The sequence below is a fragment of the Canis aureus genome, chromosome 19 (genome assembly GCF_053574225.1).
Source record: "Canis aureus isolate CA01 chromosome 19, VMU_Caureus_v.1.0, whole genome shotgun sequence".
Taxonomy (NCBI): Eukaryota; Metazoa; Chordata; class Mammalia; order Carnivora; family Canidae; genus Canis; species Canis aureus.
This window is the reverse complement of record NC_135629.1, coordinates 18032019-18058226: the sequence shown is the minus strand read 5'-3', so window position 1 is coordinate 18058226 and position 26208 is coordinate 18032019. Positions and strand designations below refer to the sequence as shown.

Sequence of the window (26208 nt, the reverse complement as noted above, 5' to 3'; positions counted from 1 at the left end):
TCAATTGCATGTGTGTGCATGTTATCCAATTCCCTTTTTAAACTCTTAATGATCTTTTTAAGTTTACCACTTTGACTCCAGAACACCACATATTTTTATTGGCAGGGCTATTTCTCAGGGAATGTGAAATAAAGGTATAGAAATTTGTTTTCTGGATGAAGCATTCTTTAGTATGCATGATGCGATTTTTCCCCCTCTTCTCTCTCTCCAATACATCTGTTTATTTAGGGAGGCAATGCTTGCTCATGTTTTAGTCTTGTTATTTTTCTGACTTTATTATGCACCATAGTTGCCCCATTTAACAACACTTTCTATATATTTTACTGAAGTTCAATCTCTTGGGAATCAAGAGCAAAAATAAAGTCATCCATCTCCAACAAATATACAAGATTACACCTACTGACAGTAGTAAGTACAAAATTGGTGATGCTTTCCACGAATGGAATTTCATTTAACTACCAATTCCCAAGCAGGCCAAGAGTATGAACAAAACCAGTCACTATTTCAGAGAATGTACTGCATTTTCCTTCTTTGAGATAATTCTAACAAAAGGCTGTTTCACCTTACATCTTAGATCACATGATGGTGAGAAAACTCTATAACTTAAAGGATAGGAGTTTATTACCGTAAGTATAAAATAGAACAAAACATTGGGCTTCTACAGCATTTTACGGGAAAACCTATTCTGACCCTTCTATAAACAATCCCTTTGGTAAAGTCCCCATTTTATGTTGGTTTGCTCTGTCATCAGTGTAGAGTTATAGCTTGAATAAATTCTTCTTGAGGGTTTGAAGGTTGGCATGGGAATGCCTTTCTTTTCTCGATCTTATAATGAATGTGTGTAATTCGTCAAGTGTGGAACATATGCCTTGCTTTATTCACAGACTTTTGGAGAAGTTAATTGTTAGTTATCACCTTCAAAATCTGATGCCAGATTTTGATATTTCAATAAGTTGAGTAAGAATTAGTAAGTAAACCTTTGCATTTTATTCCTAGTAAATACATTAATTTATTATCAAAATGAAATTTATTTCAATAGCATTTTAAGTTTTTCAAAGCTTATTATTATGCTTCATTAAATATCTTGGTGAGCATTTTAGATTTTCATTATCTCTAAATTTGGGAGTGGATATGTAAATTAAAGACAAAATTAAGTTGCCAGATAATATCAATTTATAAGAAACTTTATTTGCATTTTATTTGAGTAACATTTAATGGAAAATTGTTTTCTCTTTGTACATTAGATTTTTGGTATTTTTGGTCATGTTAAAAATCATACTATCCTCCAAATTTTTACTTCATAAAGAAAAATGTTTAGGACTACAAAATAAACTCACTTTTATTTATTCTACCTTATTGTCTCTCTCTCTTTTTTTTTTTTTTTTCTTATTCTCTCTTTTAACTGCAGTGTTGACACTTGTCAATGCCTTGAAAACTCACTAAAATGCATTGTGGATTCTGCTTTTCCTATTTCTGGTCATTAAGTCATTATGAAAAATTTAAAATATCATCTTTCTTCTGTTTGTGATATTCAACTGTTGCATAATAGAACAGATATGATATTGGATGGAATACTATAAGATAAACCTTTTCTTGATTCATAGTAATTGTTTCTGGTACTCATATAATCATTAGTCTCATTTTGAGAATAAAAAACGAGCTACCCTCAAATGTATTTTCATAGGATAAAGTGAAGAAAACATGTTTGATGTACAAGAGTTATTGTTAATTACCTTGTGTATAAGATATTTATCAGTTAATCAGTCCTAGCTGTTTTCACCAAAAACAGTTTTCCTCTGGGCACGCGTAATAGAAAAACTATATTATGCTGGGCAGAGAGTTGCTTTGTACTTCCTCTTAAGCAATTCATTCAAATTTAGATAAATTTCAAGTTCTTTTATTTTATTTTTAAGCGGACTAGCTATATTTATTCCACTTTGTTTTCAGATGCAAATGGTTAAGTATTCTGCATTCTAATCAGTAAAGAGCCTGGTGACTAAATCATAATTTAATGATCTCTTCCTAGAAAGATAGTGATGCAAAATTTAGATCTGAAAAGAGGATTCTCATTTTTATCTAATTGGGCTGATCCTTCTGCAAAATCTCTGCAGGCTTCTATAGTTGTACTAATAATGAAACACTAGATGAAACTGACATAATGAAATATGCTATATTTTACTCAGGAAATATAGATTATTAAAACATATCTTCATATGTGAAATGACATTTCTGTGCATGTCATAATGTTCACCTTTTCCACTGAATTAGAGGAATTGTCAGTTTTAATGGATGCAAGAGCTAGGTCTTTTTTGATTTAAACATTCTTAAATACTTTGAGTAAATTGAAAGAAAAATATTTTTTTATATTTACCCACCTACTTCTCATTTTCAGGGCTCTTTATTTCTTTCTAAAGATCTGAGTTTGAAAAAAAAAAAAAAGAAAAAAGATTTGAGTTTGATCTGGTATCATTTCTCCTCAGTTTTAAGAACTACTTTTAGCATTTCTTATAGTGCAGCTCTGATGGCAATAACCCTATTTAGTTTCTTTTATCTGGACCGATGCCTATTTTGCCTTCATACTTAAAGGATATTTTCACTGGATCCAGATTTCTAGGTTGTTTTCTTTTTTTCTATCAGCATTTTAAAATTGCTATTCACCTGTATGTAATGTGCTGTTTTACTCTCTGTCATCTTTTTAGGTTTTCCTCTTATCTTTGTCTTTTTAACAACTTGATTATTGTGCACTGAGGTAGCTCACTTTGTATTTATCCTGCTGAAAATTTGCTGAATCTTTGAATCTCTAAGTGTCTGGCTTTCACCACATTTGGTAAATTTTCTGGCATTATTTCTTTGAATATATTTTTATGTCCCATCTCCCTCTTCTGTTGAGATGTCAATTACCCAGATATTAAATATTTTGAGGCTGTATTCATTTTTCTGCCTCTAATCTTCTCTCTTTCTCTCATGCTGGAAAATTTATATTGATTTAGCTTCAAAACTACTGACTCTTTTCTCTGTCATCTCTATAAACTGCTATGAAGCCAACTGAAATTTTAAAGATTATTTTTGATCTTGTATCTTTTTCAAATCTAGAATTTCCATTTTGTTCTTTTTTTAGAGATGCTGTCTCTCTGCTTTGGTTTCCTAATTTTATATTCGTTGTGGTAATATTTTAATTCCATGAGTATAATTACAATTGTGCTTTATATTCCTTGTCCATTATGTCCAATGCGAGGATCATCTCAGGGTTGATCTCCTTGTCTCTTCTTTGAGTGAAGATCACATATATTTTATCATATGTTGAACCATCTTGGATTGTTTTCGGAGTACTATACAGATTCTGGATTCTGCTATGTTCTCCCACTAACATCAATTTTTATTTTTCTTACCAGGCAGTTAATGTAGCTAAGATCAAACTATAGTCTCCCTTGTAGAGGATGGTTTACATCTCAATTCAGTTCTTTTGGAACCTCAGCAGAGCTGTTTGAAGACTGTCCTATTAATGCATATTTCAAAGCTTAGCTGAAGATTGAGCATCATTAAAACAGAATCCGGGCCTCCCTCTCCCTGGCACGCTCTTCTATGGAATTCCTCCTCTTATTTTTCAGTTGGTCTGATTGTGCAAAATCTGTTATCTGTTTCTTTAAGACTGTAAGTCTGAAACTTTTCTTTCCCTCTTTTACCCACTAAGCATGGACAGACTGGGTCCTGCCCTTCAACTACAACTTGTAAATTTATTAAATTAACTACAACCAGTTAATTTATCCAGTGCTGTTTCCTTCTCCAAGTATCTACCCTCTCCAGTATCTGCCTGTTGGGGGTCACTACACAGTGCTTTCAGGTATTATATTTTGTCTATACTTTATAGTTTTTACCTGCAGGAGGATTAATTCTGAAAGAAACCATTACTAGAAGTCTACAACTTTACATTGGAAAGAATTACAAATCCTTATGCTCATTAACTACTTTATTCTTCTTCAGATAAATGTATCAGAATATTTTAGACCCTGGAATATTTCACATTATCATCATTAAATTTTCTCTTTTACTCATATTTGAGACGCCAAAATCTTAATTTTAGGAAACTTTTAAGATGGCTTCTATATGCATGATAAAAAATTTTGCAGAGTGTTTCATATTTATATTTGCATGGATATACTGAGCTATAGGAAATAGAATATGAGCTGATAAACACTATATATGGGCAATATAAGTGTTGTAAAACTCATGCCTGGTGATGTGTCCTTAAATGTTTTATTATGAGCTACCAAATAACTACCTGAGTGAGGTCTATGTTGAAAAAGGCAGTGGCAGCTGGGTCTCAGGTTCCTGGTCTACTAGGTCGGTCTTGGGCACAGCTGGGGTGGTCCATGACAAGTGGCCTCCATGCAAGGAGGGCTCTGCTGGCATGTGGAAGGCCTTCACCCACTTCATAATGCTCCCTGGTGTGGGAGTGTGCATGCTGAAGTTTTTCCTGAAGTCACACCAGGGAGAGTAGAAAAAACCAAAGTTCACTGTCTACCCCCATCTCCACATCAGGTTCAAGCCCTTTACCTGGGGACATGGTAATTGTACTCTATTCTATAACTGTGAATCCACTTCCCACTGGCTATCAAGATGAATAAAGAGAACCTGGGCCTAACTACCCAGTAGGGACCACAGCACTATTTTGGACCATGACTCTGCACACAGAGTAGAAAAGTATATGGGATTTTAAGCTCACCTTCCTTACTTGTATCAAATGATGACCAGTATATTGATCTTCCATCCCTTGCATGGCAGGAGATGGCTTAAGTAAATAACTTAGATTGGTCCATGGGAAAGAAAAAACAAAAACAAACAAAAAATACCAAAGAACTACCTGCGTGAGAAACTGGCAGAAGATAAAGGAACGAATGCCTATAAGAGAAGGCAAATATTTCTTGTCAATACAAGCAGGAGATTCAGAACCTTTGCAATGTAATTATTGTACTATAGTATGGAGGTGGGGGTTTTTTGTTTTGTATTTGTTTTTGTCTTTGTTTTTGTTTTTGTGGTATAGGGTTTAAATGACTTATTGGGTTTATCTGTATATGAATATGGTAAATATTCTGAAAAACAGCATGGAAAAATATATTGCTAAAAATACTAATAATAAAAAATAGATTGGTAGGTCTTATTTAACTCCTGAAAGACAATAAATCCAATGCAATGCCTAAAAACAATCGAGTTTGTGAAAGAGGATTTTTACCTCCGTTTTGACCTTAGTCTGTACTTTCTAACAGATTAAATTCTTTTTTCTAGCTAATCTTTTAACTCAAGCAAAAGACCTGGTGGGGAAAGTATCCCACGATGGGAAACAAAACTACCCCCCACACAATAATGACTGTCCTGAGCAAGACCCCACATGATTTACCCTGAGACAATGATCTATCCGACATTTACTGCTCACCTGCAAGTATGCACTGACCTTTGTTCTGCATTTTCCTTATATAAACCTAGAAGTATTTTCAGCACGTTGAAGACAGTCTTGGAGACATTACTTCACTGTCATCCTGGTGTTGGCTTCACTAAAATAACTTCTTTCGTGTTTCACCACCCCTTGTCTCTCTGCCTTTGAATTTTGTCAGTGGTGAGTGACTGATCCTGGTTTGTTTGGGACCCCTGGAACTAGGTGCTTTTGCACCCGTGGGCCCCAGTTACATCTTACCCAGATTATATATCTGAGTTTGTGTTAACACAGTATATGACATATTAGCAATTTGTGATTTAAGTGCATGTCTGCTAATTTATTTTGTGGGAAAAGTCAATTGAGAACATGAATTATGGCCCCTAATCATTGCATAGAAAGGACTATTTATTCCATCGTTCTTTTTATAACTGCTAAAAATATGTCCCCAAAGAATGTACCTTTATATTGTAATTAAAAAAGAAAAAATTGGAACGCCTGGGTGGCTCAGCGGTTGGGCTCCTGCCTTTGGCTCAGGTCGTGATCCTGGGATCCGGGATCAGGTCCCACATCGGGCTCCCTGCAAGGAGCCTGCTTCTCCCTCTGCCTAAGAATCTGCCTCTCTCTCACTCAGTCTGTGTCTCTCATGAATAAATAAGTAAATCTTAAAAAAAATAAAAATAAAAATAAATAAAAAAGAAAAAAATAAAGTCTGTATGCATTGTCTAGACTTACGCCACACTTTAAGAATGCAAGGATGGCAAATACCCAGCATACGAGAAGCATTTCTTCTGTCATATCAATGACAAACATCGTTAATAATCACTTTGTCTTTTCCAGCTGAACTCAGATACAAGATTGGAATCCCTCAGTCACGGTATTTCAAAGAGTCACTACCAATCAGATGAGTTATTTCATGAAAGAAAGACTTTTTGTCATGCACATCCCTTTTATTAAAGAAACTATCCATAGGGAATAATCTTATCTAGGAATCTATAGTGAATAAAAAGGATTTTGGGGGCAGCCCTGGTGGCGCAGCGGTTTAGCGCCGCCTGCAGCCCAGGGCATGATCCCGGAGACCCTGGATCGAGTCCCATGTCAGGCTCTCTGCATGGAGCCTGCTTCTCCCTCTGCCTATGTCTCTGCCTCTCTCTCTCTCTCTCTGTGTCTCTATGAATAAATAAATAAAATCTTAAAAAAAATGATTTTGGGAGGTGCCTGGGTGGCTCCATCTGTTAAGCAGCCAACTTTTGGCTCAGGTCATGATCTCAGGATCCTGGGATCAAGCCCCACATTGGGCTCCATGCTCAGTGGGTAGTCTGCTTCAGGAGTCTCTCTCTCCCTCTGCCCCTCCCCCTACTCACACACACACTCTCTCTCTGAAATAAATAAATAAATAAATCTTTAAAAAAATGATTTTGATGTTAGGAAACTAACTCAAACTATTTTGCTCTTGCTCTAATAGTTTTTCACTCACTTAGCTACATAGTTAAGATGTATTTCAGTTTTAGCTTTTAATAAACAATAAGCTTTCATCTATTTGAAGACCTAAGTTTTCAATTAACTGTCAAGTACAGTCTTCTTTTCTTTTCCCTGTGGTGTGTTTTTTTTTTTTTTCTCTAAGTGGTGATAAGCAGCCACCTTCTCCTATCTTACATCAAGCTTCCTGAGCAATTCTGTGTTATTTCCTAATAATTCAAGCATACATCCCAGGTAGGTCTTTCATTAGCTTGTCTTGAGTCTGTTGCTTTTCTTTGCTCTAATCACCATAGATGAAAAGATGAGGAATATGGATTTTATACCTGTGTCACATATCTGGACCTGTGGTAAATAAGAAGTATTGGCAGCAGCCTCAACTCAGCCACATAAACCTAGGAGATATTATTTCCTAGGATTAGTTGAGCTATATGAATGTCTATAAATGCTGGGCCAGCAAAAACAATGGATACTTACTATATCATCCATTCTTATTTTTCTTGACTATTTTGAAATTGTTCTGGTGACACAGATTACTTAGGGAAAAGACTAAATATTTACAATAAAAAGACCTCAAAAGACACTGGCTCAAAGAATAGGGAAGTTCGTTTTTTCATGGTAGTATGTGGGCTATAGTTCCTAGACTCATGAGGCACTCATGAGGGACTCAGGATAATGGGGGTTCTTTTGTCAGCTTCAACATGAATATTTCATTATTATAGGCTCACTAGAAGGAAATAGAAGAATGAATCTAGATTACCTTTAAGAAGATGACCTAGTCGTTGTTAATAGCATTTCTCCTCATGTCTCTTAGGTGAGAACCTAGCCATGGGGCCAATCTTGGTCACAAGGGTGAATGTGAAATGTAGTCTCTCTCTCTCTCTCTCTTTTAGTGAGAGTAAAGGAAAGTTGAGTGATAGTACAAAGAGAGAGAGGACACAAGAGGTTGCCCTGAAATGTAGTCTTTAGGTAGGTGGCTATGTGGCCAGGAAGGAAAAAAAAAAAAAAAAAAAAAAAAAAAAAAAAGAACATATTTGTGGGATGAGGGGGTCAGGACAAGGAGGGAAGCAACCAGCAGCCTGCCATAAGCTCTTATATTAAGGATACCCACTGAGTTTCTCCTTTCTCTCTACCAAATTTTCTTTATTCTAAGAGTGTGAAAACCAATTTCCAAAATCAATTGGACAAAATAGAAGAAAATCAACTAAGACCTTCATTTTGGCTATTTGTCTCTGTAAAGATCAGCCCTTATTCTTCTACTATCATTCACCATCTCACTATTTAACATTTATCTTGTTTGCTATGGCAAAATTGGAATAAATACAACTATCTTTCAAGATGGCAGTGTCCTGTCATATTCTAAAATCATACAAGAATATCTATATATTAATTATTAACAAGATTAAGTATATATATATGAATTCTAGGCATATATATATATATATATATATATATATATATATGAATTCTAGACCACTAACCTGGAAATCTTGAGAAAAAAAAATTTTAAATATTTTATTTATTTATTCATGAAAGACACATAGAGAGAGAGGCAGAAACATAGGCAGAGAAGTCGGCTCCCTGTGGGGAGCATGCTTTAGGACTTGATCCCAGAACCCTGTGATCACAACCTGAGCCAAAAGCAGATGCTCAACCACTGAGTCACCCAGATGCCCCTTGAGAAAATTTCTGAACCTTGCCCTTCTCAACTATAAAAGGAAGCTATTGGAAAATATGCTGCCTGAGGTACTTTCCAGATTGAAAAGATTTTGTATCATGTTGGATATAGAGAGATTTAAATGAAATTCCCATCCTCCAAAACTAGGAAGACTTTTCCCAACAAATGGATTCATACTCTAAAACTGTTCTCGGTCCACTGAGATAAGACTTCACTGCACAGGACTTTGGAGCAAACCACCAACAGGAGGGTAAGGTAGTTATAATGAGCATTTGAGCATTTCTGTTTAGAGGGCAAGAAATCTTCTTGATCTTTAGAAGTGATCAACAAATGCCTTAAAGCATGAGATTTGATAACAGTATGATCATAGCTACATAAGTATATTGTTATTAATGTCTGTAAATTACCTAGCCCTTTAAAAAATCCAGTGAAAATATGTGGTTCTGTGACCTGCTAAGGCTGAATCACATGTATTAATGATCCATGGGGTGAAGTACAAGACGTTACCTTTTTATTTGTCCCCAAATGATTGCCCTTTGATTTTTAATACATGTCCTTTTGTTCTTGTATTAAAGGACAAGTTAAAGGAGTATCGACACAAAGTTTACTCTGCAGAATTAATATGATCTTCTTTAGCTTTCTTAGTATCTAAGCTGAAGGTAGCTGCTATGTACTTCCAAGGTTGCCTTTGAGGACTTACCTCTCAGTGGAACATGCTGCTTTACTTTAGGACAGTAGTTGGCCAGAAAATCCCCATGGATCTGTGACTATTCAGAACTGCTAGACTGAAATGCCATTTCGAAAACTACAGCTCTTCCGCTGAACAATTTTTCTAGGAACATTGCCATATCACTAGCTACCCAGCTTTGCCAAAAGGCAATACTCCTCCAATGGTCCTGGCTCTGGGAATGATACCAAATGATGGTTCAAGCTGGGGATAGGCAGTAAATCAGCAGTAAAAGCTGAAAAATACCCCAGCTCTTAATACCTTTTCTTTTTTTTCCAGATGACTGGCCTATCTCTCTCACCTTCTGCTTCTATTCATGAAAGACCTCCTTTCTCCCCTTCATTTGTGGTCTAATAGTCATATTTTCATTTTACATGGCCTTCCTCAATTGTGAGAGATAAATTCACACCTTTCAAAGCTAATGCAACCAAATTTCCATGTGACTTGTAAGAAATCTAGTCTTTCTTTAGCACTCCCGTGCAACTGTGTGATGCCTGATAGATTAGGATTATTTGTTGAGTGGGAACTGAGTCTGAACAAAGTGTCAGACAGGAGGATGGGAGCCAAGGGAGGGTTTCAAAGCAGCAGCAGAAGGCAGTTTCACTGAATCTCCACTCTGGTTGAAGGCTGCCTTCTGGTCTCGGGTTCCAGCCTTCCAGGAATCTGAGGGAATGAGCTGTTTTAAGTTCTTTGGGTCAAGAAAGGCTGCATTTGTGGCCTGCCTTTGGAAATGTATTTAAAAAAGAAAAAAAGAACCTATCCCTGGAGGTAACATCTATGATGTGTTGGAAGTGGAAATTTATGAAGTTTGGATGTGGAAATTTAAGTCATTTGCTTCTATTTTGCATTTCTTTAAAAAGACCTCCTTAGCTGGCTAATTTTTTTTTCTTTTAAATACTGTTTTCCTATCTTGGTTAATCATTTGTATTCCTTCCTCCCTTCCTTCTTCCCTTCTTTCCCTTCTTCCTTTTTTCCTTATCTTCTTTTCCTTTCTCCCTCGCTTAAAATTTATTTGCCTCGAGTAAAGCATATCATGTATGTATAGACTTAATGGCTGCCTCTACTAAGTTTTGGACTTATTTTTGGGCTATTATTTCCTCATTTATATGCAGTGTCAGAGACTCAGAAATATGCTATTTTCCTTTCAAGAAAATTTGTATTTAAGAACTGACCCTTCATCTTTTTGTTTCAGATATGATGCCTTGGTATTCCTTGATATATTTTTGGATATTTGATTTTAAAAGAAGCAGCTAGTCTTGTTTGTTGTATTTTCTACTGTACCCTAGCACCTTGAACAATGACTGATAAATACTAGGATCTCTCTCCCTCTCTCTTTCTCTATATAGCTATAGGTATCTATATATCTTTACGACATGATCTATATCATCTCCTCACAATAATCCTAATGTCAAAAAACAAATCACAGAGAAAAGAAGAGTTGTATATGGAGGAGAAGAGTATTCTATCGGTCTGGCCAGGATTGAGTTCTGAGTCTTTTGGTCAGAGAATGTTTACCCAGAAGGTGGTCAACTTCTGAGTTCAACTCAGCTTTGTGTCTCCTTTACCTTGGAAATGTTTCCTTATATTTTCCCTGTTGGAATTTCATTCAATATCCTATCTTTGTTTCTACTTTAGAAAACATTCCGTGTGAATAATGATGCCTCGGGCAAAGAAATTACTCTAGCAGTACAATTTAAACTCAGGACTAATCCTGCCCTCACTTGCATTTGCAATTTGCAATGCAGTCAGTAAGAATTTAGCCCACACATGAACTGACAGAGTCATGGCTCCAAAGTTAGCAATTATTAAAGTTTAAAAGTCCACTAATTCATTTTCAAAATATTTTATTCAGTTGCTTCTGAAGCAGAATTCTGAATTGCCTTTCCTCTATCGGCTACTATAGTAGTATCCAACTCTGAGGGAAGCTCACAGCTCTAAATGTCCTCATTGTTCAATGCACAGAAGAGAACAAAACCAGACAGTAAAGTCAATTTTACTGCTTTAGAGGAGTAAAAATTGGAAGTCAATGATTCTCTTACCATCAAAGAGAACTTAAATTCAACAGAATTTTTTAAAGTGGCATTGTGTGAAAAATTTGGAAAATATCACGGTGTGAAAAAAAAAAAAAAGAAACGGAAAAAGAAAGGAGTGTATAAATAACTTAGTCTGCAAAAGCCTGTAACTTTCCCTCATTAATTTTGGAATCGTAAAATAAAATTTACATGTTTCGGTGGAATTGATCAAGCATCAGAAATGGCCTTTTGTAAGTGGAAATAAGCACACAGGGCTTTCTTCTACCCTATAATAGTGAATCAATACAAAATAAATAGGAAAAACTTTATGGAACAATGTGGTGAAATTGCAGATCCTAAGTATTAAGACAAAATTTAAAAAAAGGTTAACAGTGGAAGGTGCCCAAATTTATGTAGGCAATGATCTGTTAGCTTATCGTAGCAGCATCTTTTGTAAAGAGCAAGCCTCATCACACCTATAAATAAGGAAGGAAAGCAAAAAGGGTATTTTTAATAGGTACATGGTACCACACCCTTCCAACAGGCAGCGATGGAGGAAAACCAGACCGGCGACCCGTGTCTGGAATACGTACTGAGTGAAACCATAGGGAGGGGCAGGTGTTGTTTCTTTTCTTTCCTTTTTTTTTTTTTTTTTAAATTCGGTTTTGCAGATTAAAGGGACAGCCATCCTACCTCTTTTGACCATAGATGTTGAAAATGACGAGTGAAGTTTTGGCTTCGTCCCTTGCTTTTTCACCGTGAAATAAGTCTTAAGCCTGTAGCGCTCTCTCTCCCTCTCTCCCTCCCTCTCTCTCTCTCTCTCTCTGTGTCCCAAGGGAGTGTGCAAAGGGAGGGAAAATCAGCCGCGTGGGTGAGGGCGGGGCGCAGAAGCGAGGACGGGCGCAGAGGCGCTGGCCAGCCTCGGCCCGGAGGGCGTGGATCCGGGCTCAGCCAGCAGGTCCCGCGCGCTCGCGGCCACTGCCCGGGGCGGGAGGGGCCCGGGGGTCTCCGCCGGCCAGAAACTCCCTTGGGTCCGCCCGGAGCCGCTGGACACCGCACGTGCGTCCCCGGGCGCCAGCCAGCGAGGGGAGAAGTTTCCCGGAGGGAAGGTGGGCGCAGCTCGGCGGGCGCAGACGGCTCAGGGGTGCCTGGGTGGGGGTCACTGTGCACCTGCTCTGCTAGCCCCGCGGGTTCCCCCCGCAGCCGGGCAGCCAACTCGCGGGGCGTGAGGCACGGCGGGTTGGGGCTTTGCCGGTGGGAGGGGTCAGCTCCCCGGACAGGCGGGGGTGCGCAACAGGGCCCCATCCTTGCCTAAAGCGGGGGGTAGTCCGAGGTCTCTCAACCCCAACCCGGTAAGAGACACCCCCGTTCCCAGCCCCGCCCTCTGGTGGCTGAGGCCGGATTCGAACCCAGCGCCGGGTCCGCGGGATACAGTGAAGCGGCTCCACGAATCCCCCAGCTCCCACTCTCTCCGCCTGCTGACGGGTAGGTCAACCCTCTGCCTTTGCTCCAGCCTCCCCCCGCCCCACCCCCGCGCAGCGCCCCCGACCCCCTGGGGAGCACCCCAGACCGGCCCGGGGATTGCAGCCCTCTCTCCAGTAGGGCGTCCGAGGTTGGCCTGGGTTTGGGGTCAGCCCTGATGGCGCCCCTCCCCGCCCGTGACCATCTCTTGGGTCGTAGCGCTCCGTTTCCCTCCGCACCGCACCCCGCCCCCGTCTCGCTCCCATTCCCGGGGGAAGATTCCAGGTGCTGGTTGGGGTTCTGCGCTCGCCGCCGCCAGCTCGAAAAGGGAGGCTCCGAGGACCGCAGGGTTGGGGCGGGGGCAGCAAGAAAACGGGGAGGTTCAGGAGTTCCCCGGTGTGTGTGTGTGTGTGGGGGGGGGGGTAGGGGCCAGGCCGGGGGCGTGGTTGCCATGGCTCCTTGGTAGCAGAGCTGGGGGAGCTAGAGATGCCAGTCACGGATGGTCCCTTCTCCTTTGTGCCTCTCTCTCTCTCTCTCTTTCTCTCTCTCTCTTTTTTGAGTGAGAGTGTGCGTGGGGAGGGAGAAAGTGATTAATTTGGAGAGCAGGGATTGGAGCCTGGCGGCTGGGAGGCTGGGGAACGCCGGCCCCTGGACTCCTACCCGCTCGCTCGCCGTGAGAGCCGCACTTTCTGAGTCGGGGCCGGGGCTGAGGAATTCCTGCGAGGACCCCGGGGCAGAAGACGCCGCCGTGGCGCGGGCGCAGGTACCCACGCCCCGGAGCCGCGCCTTGGGGCGAGCGCGGGCAGGCGGGCCCGGGAGGTGATGGAGGCGAGCGGCGGGGGGCAGGTGTCTAGTGGCGCGGCGGGGGCGGGGGGGGGCTCGCGGCTCAGCCCTCAGCCAGGGGCCTGGGGCTCAGCCCCGCCCTTGGGGACCTCGGAGGGGCCCCCGGGGCCGGCAAGTGGCCACCTGGGCACGCGCGTGCGCGGCGGCGCGCCCTCCGGAACGCCCGCGGTGGGGGCGGGGGGGCACTTGTGCGCGTGCGCGCGGAGGTGGGCAACCGGGGAGCCACCTGGCCTCCCGCCAGGCCCACAGTCTCCCGCGGCGCCCAGGTGGGTCCCGGCTCCAGCTCCAGCGTCTCTGTGATGTGTGATTTTTGGACGTGCCATTTAACTGCTCCGTGCCTCGGTTTCCCCTTTTCAATACTAACGATAGTATCAGTTACACTTTGCTCATTGGGCTTTTGCAGGACTGGAATGAGATAATGCAAGAAGACAGTTGAGCTTCGTGTTTAATGCTTAATAAATAAACCCCCCTAAATTAGTTATGGTTGCTGATGGCGTTACTGTTACTATTAATTGATCCTCAATTTAATTAGATACGGTGCATTCTCATTTCTCCGCACCTTTATAGAAGGCAAAATACCGTGTTTCCTAATTTGGGAGAATATGGGTGGGTATTGAATATTACTGCCCCGTACAACTCCTACAGAGCTCTGGTTTGCAGCAGATCGGAAGATATAAAATGACCAATAGTTGGTCACGTTGGCTTGTCAGTAAATGGATGCAGAGAGAAGCTTAGAAAGCTATTTGGGAAAACTTTTAGTAACAAGGGGGCAAAAAAAAAAAAACCAAAACGAGTTTATTCTACAGCTTTGTGTGTAAGACTAGGTCCTCTTTCACAGGCTGAGGTTGCAGTTAGGTTTGTCTTAATTTCAGTATCTAGTGATGGGCCACTCTATGGCTTTCATGATTCAACTTGGTTCTGGAGTCTGGTGTATAACCCAGCTTTCCATTTTATGGCCTTAAGTGCTGTGGTGGATTTATCTGTAGTAAAGGCAGAGAGTATAGAGTATAATCATTCCTTGCAAGCTCCTGGATATTGTCAGTGAATAAATGAAGAAAAATAGTTATTTCTTGGCAAGTGTGAGTACTGGCTATGGCAGTTCATTAAAAATCTCTTTCTGGGCATGTTTTTACCCACATCACTGCAGAGGAGTAGGACTATGATGATTAATACATGTTTTTCAGATTGTTCTCTGTTGTATCTATACTTATGGGTCTTTTAAAGAAAAGACTGCCGATGTTTATTGCTACCTCATGGTTTTATTAGGTGCTCCAACTTATCTGGTGATGAGCAAAACATCCCATGGGCCTAATTGTAAGAATGACAAGATTTGATATTGCACATTATATATTTATTACCTTTAAGCTAATTAATTTCATTTACTGGATTGGTTTTAAATACAGTTTAGAAATATCACTTGCTTATTAAAATATAGGCGTGTCTTGTTGGATCTGAGGCAACTAAAACTGGACATGTGTCCCCATCACAAAGTTCCCTAAGACTTTTACAAAATAGACCTGACCTCGGAAAATATTTGCTGGATAAAATATAGCTTACTTTTGAAGATTTTGAAGATAGGTTGTTTGACCAAAAATTACTTTGTTGAAATAATTAGACTGGTTCATTTTTTTTTTAAATGGAGGATTAAATAAGGATAATGATCAAGACTGATTTGTGATTCTGCTAGGGGTTTTGGGGGTTTTTATTGTTGTTTGTTTGTTTTAATCTCATAAAGGAAAATTAAGTGATAGAGGGGGCTGGATGGCATCGTATTTGAAGGAATGAGTGTCAGGAAGCCCAAGGAATATCAATTCAGATAGTAGAGTATTGCTTTAAGTTTGACTTTTGCATGACAACACCCCCTTCTTCACAGTGAATATGTCATCTTTAAAAGGTACCTTGAGGAATTAGTGTGACAGCTTGCCTGAAATTCATATGATCATTTACATATTGTTTCCCAGGAGCATTGGCATTAAATGTTTCATTTGTTGGAAATTACTTTGCACTTTGATTTATGACCGCCTACAGTGCCATGGAGTCTAATGCATTTGAGAAACAAAAATTTAGCTTTTTACCATTTTGTATTTTCCCCCGAAAATCTAAGCAGTAATGCACATGGAAAGCTTAAGTTAGGCCAAAGACAAAGGGTGACATAGAAAACCATGACAGATCTGGAGGTATTGAGTCCTGAATTTGGGGAGCTAATTGACATGCAACGATATAAGCTAGAGGAGGAAGTTGTCTCTATACTAAGACTGTTTTCAATGATGTGCTGTATTATCTGATTTAATCAGCGTTGCTTGTTATTTTTTCAAACCGAGACCGAGAATACTATATTTTCAATTATGAACATTTTGATTACAGCTTCATTGTAACTAACTAATTCAGTCTGAAGAGAATGCAATTATTATGGTGATTTACATACAATATGCTAAGTTAACACAGCTAATGAGTGAAAGCATAATATTCTTTCTATTCATTCCTGGAAAAATATTGTGCTAAGCATTCTTTTAAGGAAAGGATTACATTATTCGCCAGTATTTTATGTCTACCTACAAGTAGAATTGGCATTGAGCCATTTTCTCTGCTATTGAAGTAAAATCTCTCATGTTTTGGTGACCATGCCTCTCCCCCTCTTTGGGATGCCAGGGAGAATGGAAACAATTCCCAATTTAATTAGATATGGTGCTTTCTCCTTTCTCTACATCTTTATTGGAGGAAAGATTCTGTATTTTCTAATTTTGGAGGCTGGTTAACACCTTAAACATTACTAATTACTGCAGTTTATTTTATGTGTGTCGCAATAGTGTAGTTAGTTAATTATAGCTTTCTCATTAGCACCATGTAGAGAATAATGAATTAACACATCCCTTTGATCGAAAGAACATCTAAGTTTATCTTCTGAGAATAAAAGTGTTATTGTGTTACCGAAAGTCACTATAATTTTCCCAAGAAACAAATTGGTTGGAATTCTCTAGCACTGGGATAGGAAGCTTGATGAATGAGTTGGATTGATCACAAACAAGAGGGAGTAGAGCTGTGGTTGCTTGGCAACCTAACATTATTCTGCAATTTCTTCTGGTATATTTATCCAGTAAACTAGAAAATTCTGTTTTGTTAACGAATGTTTTTAGTCAGTGCACAAATAGACCATAACTAATTGAGATTTTATGTATTGTGGATAAAAAATGATTCTGCTTACCTTCCTATTGTGTTTAGATAATACAAATACAAAGAAAATGCATATTCTGTTTTCAATTTTTGAAATTTTCTGTGAAAAAAGTATTATTTTCATTTTTATAATAGCTTGTTTATCTCTTTGAAAATGAAATTATTAGGAATACGTATGTGTGTTTATGTGTATATTTATACACAATTTTTCAGTAAGAATCAGAGATAGAGTTTGAACTGAGATGAATTCTTCAAAAATTGTAGTTTGCTGGTTAAACTGAAAATAGAGGTAAATTTAAGAAGGCATAAATATCCAATCCAAATGATGCTGCCAGATGATGGTAATAATAAATGTGTTGAATTTGGCAACTATATAAATGTACTCTCTTCTTTAAACAGAATTTCCTTTCCTGGTGATCTTAACTGTTCTCTCTTCTGATGTTTGGGTACATCTCATTTTCTCCATAGTTGCAAAGTAGGAGCTAAGCAAAACCATCAGCTGCCCATCTTCTAATCCAACTTTCCCTAACTCTAGGGACTACACAGTACCCCTTTCCTATGCAGCCTGTGAATTTTAGTGCTCATCAAAATTCCTTTCTCATATCTTAACATTCTTGGGGACACACGTTCCATTTTATGTATCTCATAAACCTTATATTGTCTGGCACAGTGGGAAACAAACTGGTGCACTGGCTATAGTAATCAGGCTGCCTGGGTTCAAGATCAAAGTCGACTAACTCCTTGGTATGTGACCTTGGCTAAGTCATTTTAATCCAACGCTGATTTCTTCTGTGGAATGGAGGTTGATATCCATGCCAGCTTGTATGCATTATTGTGAGCATAATATGAGGCAATCTTTATAGACAGCTTAGTAGAACTTACTGAGCACTCAATAAATTCTGGCTTTTAATTACAGTAATTATCTATGTATTCCATATTCAGTATATGAATGTATAAAGATAGATAGATGTGTGTGTGTATCCCTTTGTATGTGAATAAGTGTGAACTGTCATCATGGCACAGTTGAATGGAAAATTGTTGATACCTACATCAATTATACACACATATACTCACAGTGATTGTTACACATATTTGAAAGATCCTAAGAGTACTCGTTCTCAGGATTGACTGACATGAGAATCACCTGGAGAGATTCTTAAAACTACCAACTCAGATGATTAATAATCATAATCCCTGGGGATGGTGACTAAGAAAGACTTTGGGTTTTTTGGAAGCTTTGGTGAGAATAATGCACTGGAGGGTTGAGTACCACCAACTTAGGTTGGGGTAGTCTTTAAGGTCATGTTGGCCTAAGGTACTGACTTGCAGTTACCTCGGTGTCATGAAACGTGGTTGGAATAGAAAAAAAAAAAAAAAAAAAAAAAAAAAGCTTCAGCAAACCCCTGAGGTTTTTCTTACTAATCCCTCTGGTTTAAAAAGCATTTTAGTCTCTGAAGAGCTCAAATGCACTTTTCATTTACTGTGTATGATTTCATTTCTCAGCCAAATGTCTCTGTGAAGATGGTAGGCAAGAAGTCATTATCCTGATTTTGCAGATGAATGGAGTGAGCCATACTGGAATTAAATAATTTGATTAGATTCATACATTTAGAACAGATCCAGATTCCTGTGACTTTCGAGTCCGGATGTTTCTCTGTTTTGCCTTGAGATTTCAAATGAGAGAGAATTATTTTTTTAGGACTAAATAATTGTGTAAGAAAAGTTGTATAGATGTGAATTTCCATCTTTCTTGTAATTTCTTTCTTGTAATCAGGCACTGCAATGAAAAACAGATTTTTTTTTTTCTTCTAAAGAAGAGGCAGCATAGTCTAGGTAGGATCTAAACTAACGTCCTTTGGACTGAACCTAGCCTACATAGGTGTTTTATTTGGCCCAAGGAATGTTTAAGAAGTATTTCAGCCAATATTTAAAAACGAAGGATTTAAATAAATAAATAAATAAATAAATACCAAGGATTTCACATAAAAATTCATATTTCTTACTTATGTTTAAAAACTTGATATTCTCACAATATTGAACCTGAGTGTTCAGAGTGCCATTGGCTGAACGTGAAGAACATGTCCCCTTGGCAGTCTTCAAGGACCCAGAGTTTTGTGTCTTCTCTGAGTAACACTTGGTCTCCTCTTGCTTTTATTTTTTAAGCTTACTCAAAGAGACAATTGAAGGGAGTTTCGAGAAGGGACCACATCTTTTTGGGCAGGCTGAAGAGCTGTTACTGCCCCTCATCCAGTAGGACAGTAGGTAAGAGAAGTTACTGAGGAGGTGAGAGCAGCAGCTCCCGGAAAGGCTGCCAGCCAGGACCTGTAGTCAAGTGGCAGATGCAGATCTTCTGCTCCTTCCTTAGAGTGGCCAAAGTAACCAGGAGTCAGATGGCAGGGGAGCCTGGTAGAAGATGGTATGCAGAGATTGACTCCCTCTGCCCACAGTAGGTTGGAAGACTGTGGAGAACAGATTGGAATCTGGTAGGTTAATGAAGAATACCTAGCACACCTGGAGCCTTAAAATTTATGGAACACAAGCAAAGAGGAAGGAGAACCTTTGAATTGCCAAATGTGGAACAAAATGGAAAATCATTAAATTTGTATTCAGGGTCCTCTTCTACTTTGCTTTGTCATTCTCTATCATTCTCTTCTTTCATTGCCCTAGGTGGGCATGTCCCCATTCAGAGGTGGTTTCAGCTGCAGTCTCCAAACTTCCAGACAATTTTGTATGTTCTTCTTTTTTTTTTTTTTTTAAATTTTTATTTATTTATGATAGTCACAGAGAGAGAGAGAGGCAGAGACGCAGGCAGAGGGAGAAGCAGGCTCCATGCACCGGGAGCCTGATGTGGGATTCGATCCCGGGTCTCCAGGATCGCGCCCTGGGCCAAAGGCAGGCGCCAAACCGCTGCGCCACCCAGGGATCCCAATTTTGTATGTTCTTCTATATAATATCCTCTTTCCAAGATGAGAGCCGATGGCAGAGTCTGAAGGAAAAGGCATATTAAAGCCACTGTGGTAACAGGTTTGCATTTTTAGCAGATGCTCTTCCCTAACAAAAGCTTTTGCTGTAAGGGGTAAATCTGATGCCAGAGATTGCAGATGTTATGCCTGCAAAGTGGAGATGCCCTCAAATAACAACAGTCTTAACAGCTTAAAGTCACTGTAACCTGGACATTTGAATCTCTGGAGGGATCTCCCTCTTTGGTGTAGTGGTAGCAGGGTGAAGGATGAAGCAATAATCAGAGATGCATGGGTAGCACAGTGTTATGAGGCATCTGTGTTCCCTGGGGCTATGGGATGTAATCCACAGTGTAATGGAAGGTAAGTGGGTAAGAAAAATGTGGTGATTTTTGATCATTTGATGCAGTTAGAGTTGATTGTGAATTGTTTATTATTACATCGAAGACCTTTGCTAAAGAATGTAAAGTGATAGAATCGGCTTACTATAGAATGTTTTGTGGGATCCCTGGGTGGCGCAGCGGTTTAGCGCCTGCCTTTGGCCCAGGGCGTGATCCTGGAGACCCAGGATTGAATCCCACATCGGGCTCCCAGTGCTTGGAGCCTGCTTCTCCCTCTGCCTGTGTCTCTGCCTCTCTCTCTCTCTCTGTGACTATCATAAATAAAAAATAAAATACTTTGTATCCTCATTTCCCATGATTGATGCAAAGGATAATGTAATTAAAAAAAAAATTGTTTTGTGTGCTGAGGTGTTCAAAGGAAAAAACACACCTCATACATGCAAGATTTCATGGTGCAGACCTTTTTTTGACACACTCAACACTACATTTCCATCCATTCAGGTTACTTTTCAAGATTTCTATTTAAAAAATTGTAATGCCTTGCATTATTTGGATGCTTTCAGCATTTTGGAGATTTTTTTTTTTTTTTCCATATCAGCTTTGTTTGCCTTTTACAGTGACATGATGAACAAAAAGGGACAAGTTGTTAGGCCATTTTATAGATGAAAAACAAGCAAGGTCTAATAGTGAAATCAAAATTTAAGGCTCAGATATCCTGTTTGTGATCTAGTTCATGGCCCACACTACTGCTTTTAGATTTTATTTATTTATTTATTTATTTATTTATTTATTTATTTATGAGAGAGGGAGAGGACAGTGGGAGTGATGGTGAGAGTGAGAGAGAGTCCTAAGCTGACTCTGTACTGAGCGCAGAGCCCAGAGTGGGGCTTGATCCCATGACCTGAGCTGAAACCAAGTCAGCCACCTAACTGACTGTATCACCCAGGTGCCCCTAGATTTTCTTATTTAAAGCAAAACAAATATATTATAGTTGATGAAATTTTATTTTATTATTTTTTAAAGGTTTGATTTATTTATTCATGAGAGAGAGAGAGAGAGAGAGAGAGAGGCAGAGACATAGGCAGAGGGAGAAGCAGGCTCCATGTAGGGAGCCCGACGCAGGAATCGAACCCAGGACTCCAGGATCATGCCCTGGGCTGAAGGCAGGTGTTAAACTGCTGAGCCACCCAGGGATCCCTATAGTTGATGAAATTTTAAAAATCAGAGTTAATGTGTATACTGAAGGATGTAATGAGTCTAGGGGAAATATTGAAAATGTTACCAGTTATATATTTCCAAGGCTGAATGTAGCCCTGCCCAAAGTTAGGGAGATGTGATTTTTCTTTTTTTTCTTTTTAAAGATTTTATTTATTTATTTATTTATTTATTTATTTATTTATTTATTCATTCATTCATTCATTCATTCATGAGAGAGACACAGAGAGGCAGAGACACAGGCAGAGGGAAAAGCAGGCTCCATGCCTGCATGGAGCCTGATGTGGGACTCGATCCCGGGACTGCAGGATCATGCCTTGGGCTGAAGGGAGGCGCTCAGCCACTGAGCCACCCAGGCGTCCCTGATGTGATTTTTCCATAGCTTCTGTAATTGTACAGTATTGATCGATGGTTTGATTGATTGATTGTAGGTCCTATGAGATGTTGACCAGTCATTGAAAGAGCTTTTACTGAATAATTATTTTATATGAGAGACAGGACTAAGGCTGTGCCAGGCTGATACTTATATTATTTACTGACTATTTGATATATTTTGCACTCTCTGCATCAGTGATTTGTGTAGTGCTATTGTTATAATACCTGTTTTAAGCTGGATGACATAGACATAGGGGGCTTTTTGTGCAAGGTCATCTTGTTTGGCTTAGAAGTGGCAGAGCTAGGACTTACCAGGACTCACACTGAGAAGTAAAGTAAAATCTGAGTTCCTGTCCCAAATCCCTAAATGCTACCCTTTGAGTCTCTCATACAACTTCAGCACCCTGTGTCAATTCAGGGTGCTATAACAAAGTACCAGAGCGGAGTGGCTTAGAAACAACAGATTTATTTCCTATAGTTCTGGAGACTGGAAGTCTGAGATCAGGGTGCCAGCATGATCTGCTTGTGAGGCCTCCTTCTGGGTTGACTTTTCTTTGTATCTTCACAACAAGAATGGCAGAAGGAGCACCAGAGAGGTATGTGGGGTCTCTCTTCTCAGGGAACTAATCCCATTCATGAGGGCTTCACCCCATGACTTAATTATCTACCAAAGGCCATAGCTCCAAATATCATCACGTTGGAATTTGGGTCCCAATGTATGAATTTTGGGGGAGACTCAAACATTTAGTCCTTTGCACATTCTTTCTCTTCTGTATTGGACTTAATTTCCCAGGTGTGCAGCATCCATCAGTGCCCCGTTGATTAGCAGGATTCTCTAACTATAGTCTTCATCAAGGCCTCGTACTTGTCCCTGTTGTTTATCCAGATTTACCTGTTCTGTGTCTCATTATCTCAGTTAAACATGTAGAAAAGTAGATATAAAGGATTCCTTTTAAGGTATTACATGAAAATGCATACTTATCCCAGGAATGGCAGCATTTTTTTTAAAAGATTTTATTTACTTATTTATTCATGAGAAATACAGAGATAGGCAGAGACACAGGCAGAGGGAGAAGCAGGCTCCCTTTGGAGAGCCTGATGCAGGACTTGATCCCAGGACCCTGGAATCACACCCTGAGCCAAAGGCAGATGCTTAACCACTGAACCACCCAGGTGCCCCAAAATGGTAGCATTTAAAAAGACTGTTTAAAAGCCTTAATGCAAAGGATTAATGGTGAGGGACTTCCATGTGGGAAGTACATTGGGAGAGGAGGACATTTGTGTTCTCTCCGAAATCTTGTCATGAAAGCATACTGTCCTATCCTGTCCCTCGGCACCAGTGTATGTAAAATTCAACCTTTACCCTCCCCAAAGCTTTCACTTGCCTTCATTACCATTTCTTATTTCTTGGCAGATATGTTCCTGATGCTGTCGTATCAGTATGCATGGGTTTCCCTCACGTCTGGGTGTTATATATAACCAATTGCATTACACGGTTGGCATTTCCACAAAGGTGTGAGTATCTGCCACCCCAGATTAAGATAGAAATAGTTGGCAATGACAGATGTCATATGCCAGCCTGACTGTTCTTGAAAATGACATCTATCGTCATGATGGCACTATCTTTATTAACAGCTGTCAATTAAGATAAGGCTTTGAAGAAAAAAAAAATCAATGCAATTCTAGGCATGGCCAGTATGGTCTTTGATGTTTTGGTTTGGGGTATTTAGAATCAAGTATTACTGTTATCTTTTAATATGCAAAATATAAGTAGCATTCTCAGATGCTGAGGAATTCCAACCCTTTTTCTAGAACAGAGGCAAAAATGTTTGCTTTCTACTTTGGCTAGACAGCCGATCCCCTTTCCGTGGTTCTTATGGAATGGATTTGCTATAGGACTTTTATGTGGCCCATGTCTGCTTCTTTAGAGTACAGTACTTGGCTTCTCAAGAAATACATTTGTTTTGGTGTTATAAATCCAGAGACTTTCTAAAACCTGTTCTGTAAAATGCATCTGATGACACTGTGGAGAATTCATTTATTAGATTAAAATATTTCAGATGTTATACAATGGGCAGAAATTGAAAACATTGCCCACAGTGGTAAGCAAACAAACAAAAATAATAACAATTTTAAAATCTACAGAGTACATCAGAATGGATAATAGACTATTTGGATTACTTATTATTGTGCACTAATTTGAGATGTATACTATTTTCCGTAAAGGAGTTCTGAATGAACGAATAAAAATAGAAAACCCAAATAAATATGTTTAAATTTGACCTTGATTCCATTTTGCTTTGCAACCTCTAGCAATTAATTCTCAGTGGGGATAGATTTCAAAGGGTCGCAACAGATCACGTTTTCCATGCATAGAAGCTTCTGCATGTAATTGATTTGGGCTGAATTTTTTAACACAGTTGACTTGCTTGAAATAATACTAAAGGACCACCATTGAGCAATTCGGATACAACCCCTGTATGCCTTTGTGAATCAGGTTCAGATAAACAGGATTTGACCTTAACCACTAACCCCTCAAAGAAGGACTGGCAGTCATCACAGTGAATGCCATCCAATTATGTATAAAAATTGATATGAGTCCTCTCTTCCTGCGGAGATGGCAGCCATCTTCCACTTGGCATCATGGCTGCCCTCAGACCTTTGGTGAAGCCCAAGAACCAAGAAATTTATCTAGCACCAACCAGACCAGTAATGCAAAATTAAGCACAACTGGCCAAAACCCAGGGGCATTGACAAGAAGATGCACAGAACATTCAAGGGCCAGATCTTGATGCCCAGCGCTGACTGTGGTAGGAACAAGGAAACAAAGCACATGCTGCCCAGTGATTTCCAGAAGTTCCTAGTCCACAGCTCCAGGGAGCTTGAAGGACTGCTGCGGTGCGACAAATCTTATCGTGCAGAGATTGCTCACAATGTCTCCTCCAAGAACCTCAAAGCCGTTGTGGAAAGAGCTGGCCATCGGAATCTCCAATCTCAGTGCCAGGCCTCACAGTAAAGAAAATGAATAGACAGATAGCTTCTGAGCATATTGTAGTTGTTTTAATAAAAATCATAAAACTACAAAAAAAAAAAAGATATGAGTTGTTTGAATTGGAAATTGACCTCTATCCCCAAAACCTACTTTTGAAAACTTGGTTACTACCTCTATTTTCCTGTTTCACCAGCTGTAAACTAAGGATAGAAACATTTACCACTGCCTCCCAGTGGCAGTTGGAGGATTAATGACCTAATATTTGTAAAGTGCTTTGAAGATAAAAGTGCCAGCTATTATTATTACTAATAAACCATTTTTCTCCAGTGTAATTTTGGACAGCAGCCATTAAAAACTCATTACTGTATTTAACAGTAAAACAATCTGCTACAGCCTTGTATTTACTGCCTCAATTAAGCATGCATTCCACTTCCTTTGCCCCTCAAAATTCAGAGCTGATGAGGAGGGATAGAAAGGTGTGTGTCATCATTTCCCAAGTTCATTTAAATAATGGGTTTAACAGACTGGATGCTTATAGTGGAGAGTAGTTTGATTGTTTCTGCTGAAAACTAGACTATGTCCTTAATGGGAGGCTAATGTGGCTACTACACATTTGCTTCTGTGTTCTATGAAGGGAATGGAATGACCAGTTCTAGATTTTTATTCAACTGGATTTACTTCACATTTACTGCCTTTGAAGATTGTATTCCAGTGTCTTTATAGTTCAGGCTGGCTCCATCAATGACACAAGTTTATGTGGGTGGTTGTATGGTGTTTTATGTACATGTTTAAACTGGGGCAGGTGTGCACTGTTTAGAACTCATGCTAAACATGAAGTAGAAAACAGAAGGAATTATTTCAGCCACTTCCAGTCCACAAATATTAAAATATGAAAGTGAAGGTCTTGAATAAATCTGTAATTAATGTGGTGTTATAAATCCTAATTTATTTTTATTTAAGTAGATGTCCCTAAATAATCCGTGATACAGGTAGCATAGATATTTCTCACCTGTTTCCAAAACAGGTTTCCCCTTATGCTATTTTACTACTGCAAATAACAGTAAAAATTATAAAATAAATCAATGGCTGTAATCAGAACAAGTAAATCTGAAGTCAATTCACTAGCTACCTCCAGTCTCTAAATCCTAAACCAGTATCTAAAAGTTGAACAAAAGAGTCCACATAGCAATGTGAATTCATTGAATTCACTGTGAGCATTTTGGTATGGAAAGATCTTCCTCATCCAGTGACTGCTCACTCTTAATTTAGAACCATTCTAATAAGCATAACTGTTTTATTTTAGTGGATGACTGAGTATAAACTGCAAGTTAGAACAGACGATGGAAAATTTGCAGATTTGTTCACAGACAAAAGAAATTATAGCTAGCATCTCTTCAGCAAGGGAAGAGAATGGAAAGGCTAGAAAGAGACAACTCAGAAATCATGATGACCTATGGGTGGTCCATTAAGAAATTATGAAATAGTTTAAACTAAAAAAGATTTTGGTATTTCGCCCATAGGCATATAGT

The 26208-nt window shown here is 39.4% G+C and overlaps 1 protein-coding gene and 1 long non-coding RNA gene across 13 annotated transcripts in view; one reads left to right on the top strand and one right to left on the bottom strand.

Moving 5' to 3' along the window:
• LOC144289699 (uncharacterized) overlaps positions 1–13741 on the bottom strand; it is a 33263-nt gene extending 19522 nt beyond the window's left edge. For all 4 annotated transcript variants that reach the window (XR_013357600.1, XR_013357599.1, XR_013357598.1 and 1 more), the window contains exon 1: positions 13443–13741. This is a non-coding gene — a long non-coding RNA (uncharacterized LOC144289699). The remainder of the gene's footprint in view (positions 1–13442) is intronic.
• The window catches only part of CHL1 (cell adhesion molecule L1 like), a 195940-nt gene continuing 181967 nt past the window's right edge, over positions 12236–26208 (top strand). For 3 of the 9 annotated variants that reach the window (XM_077858043.1, XM_077858035.1, XM_077858038.1), the window contains exon 1: positions 12236–12430. The gene's annotated coding sequence lies outside the window, so the exon portion shown is untranslated. Of the gene's footprint in view, positions 12431–12696; positions 12807–13242; positions 13546–26208 lie in introns of those variants that run through there. The other 6 variants (XM_077858041.1, XM_077858036.1, XM_077858039.1 and 3 more) reach the window with 3 other exon arrangements.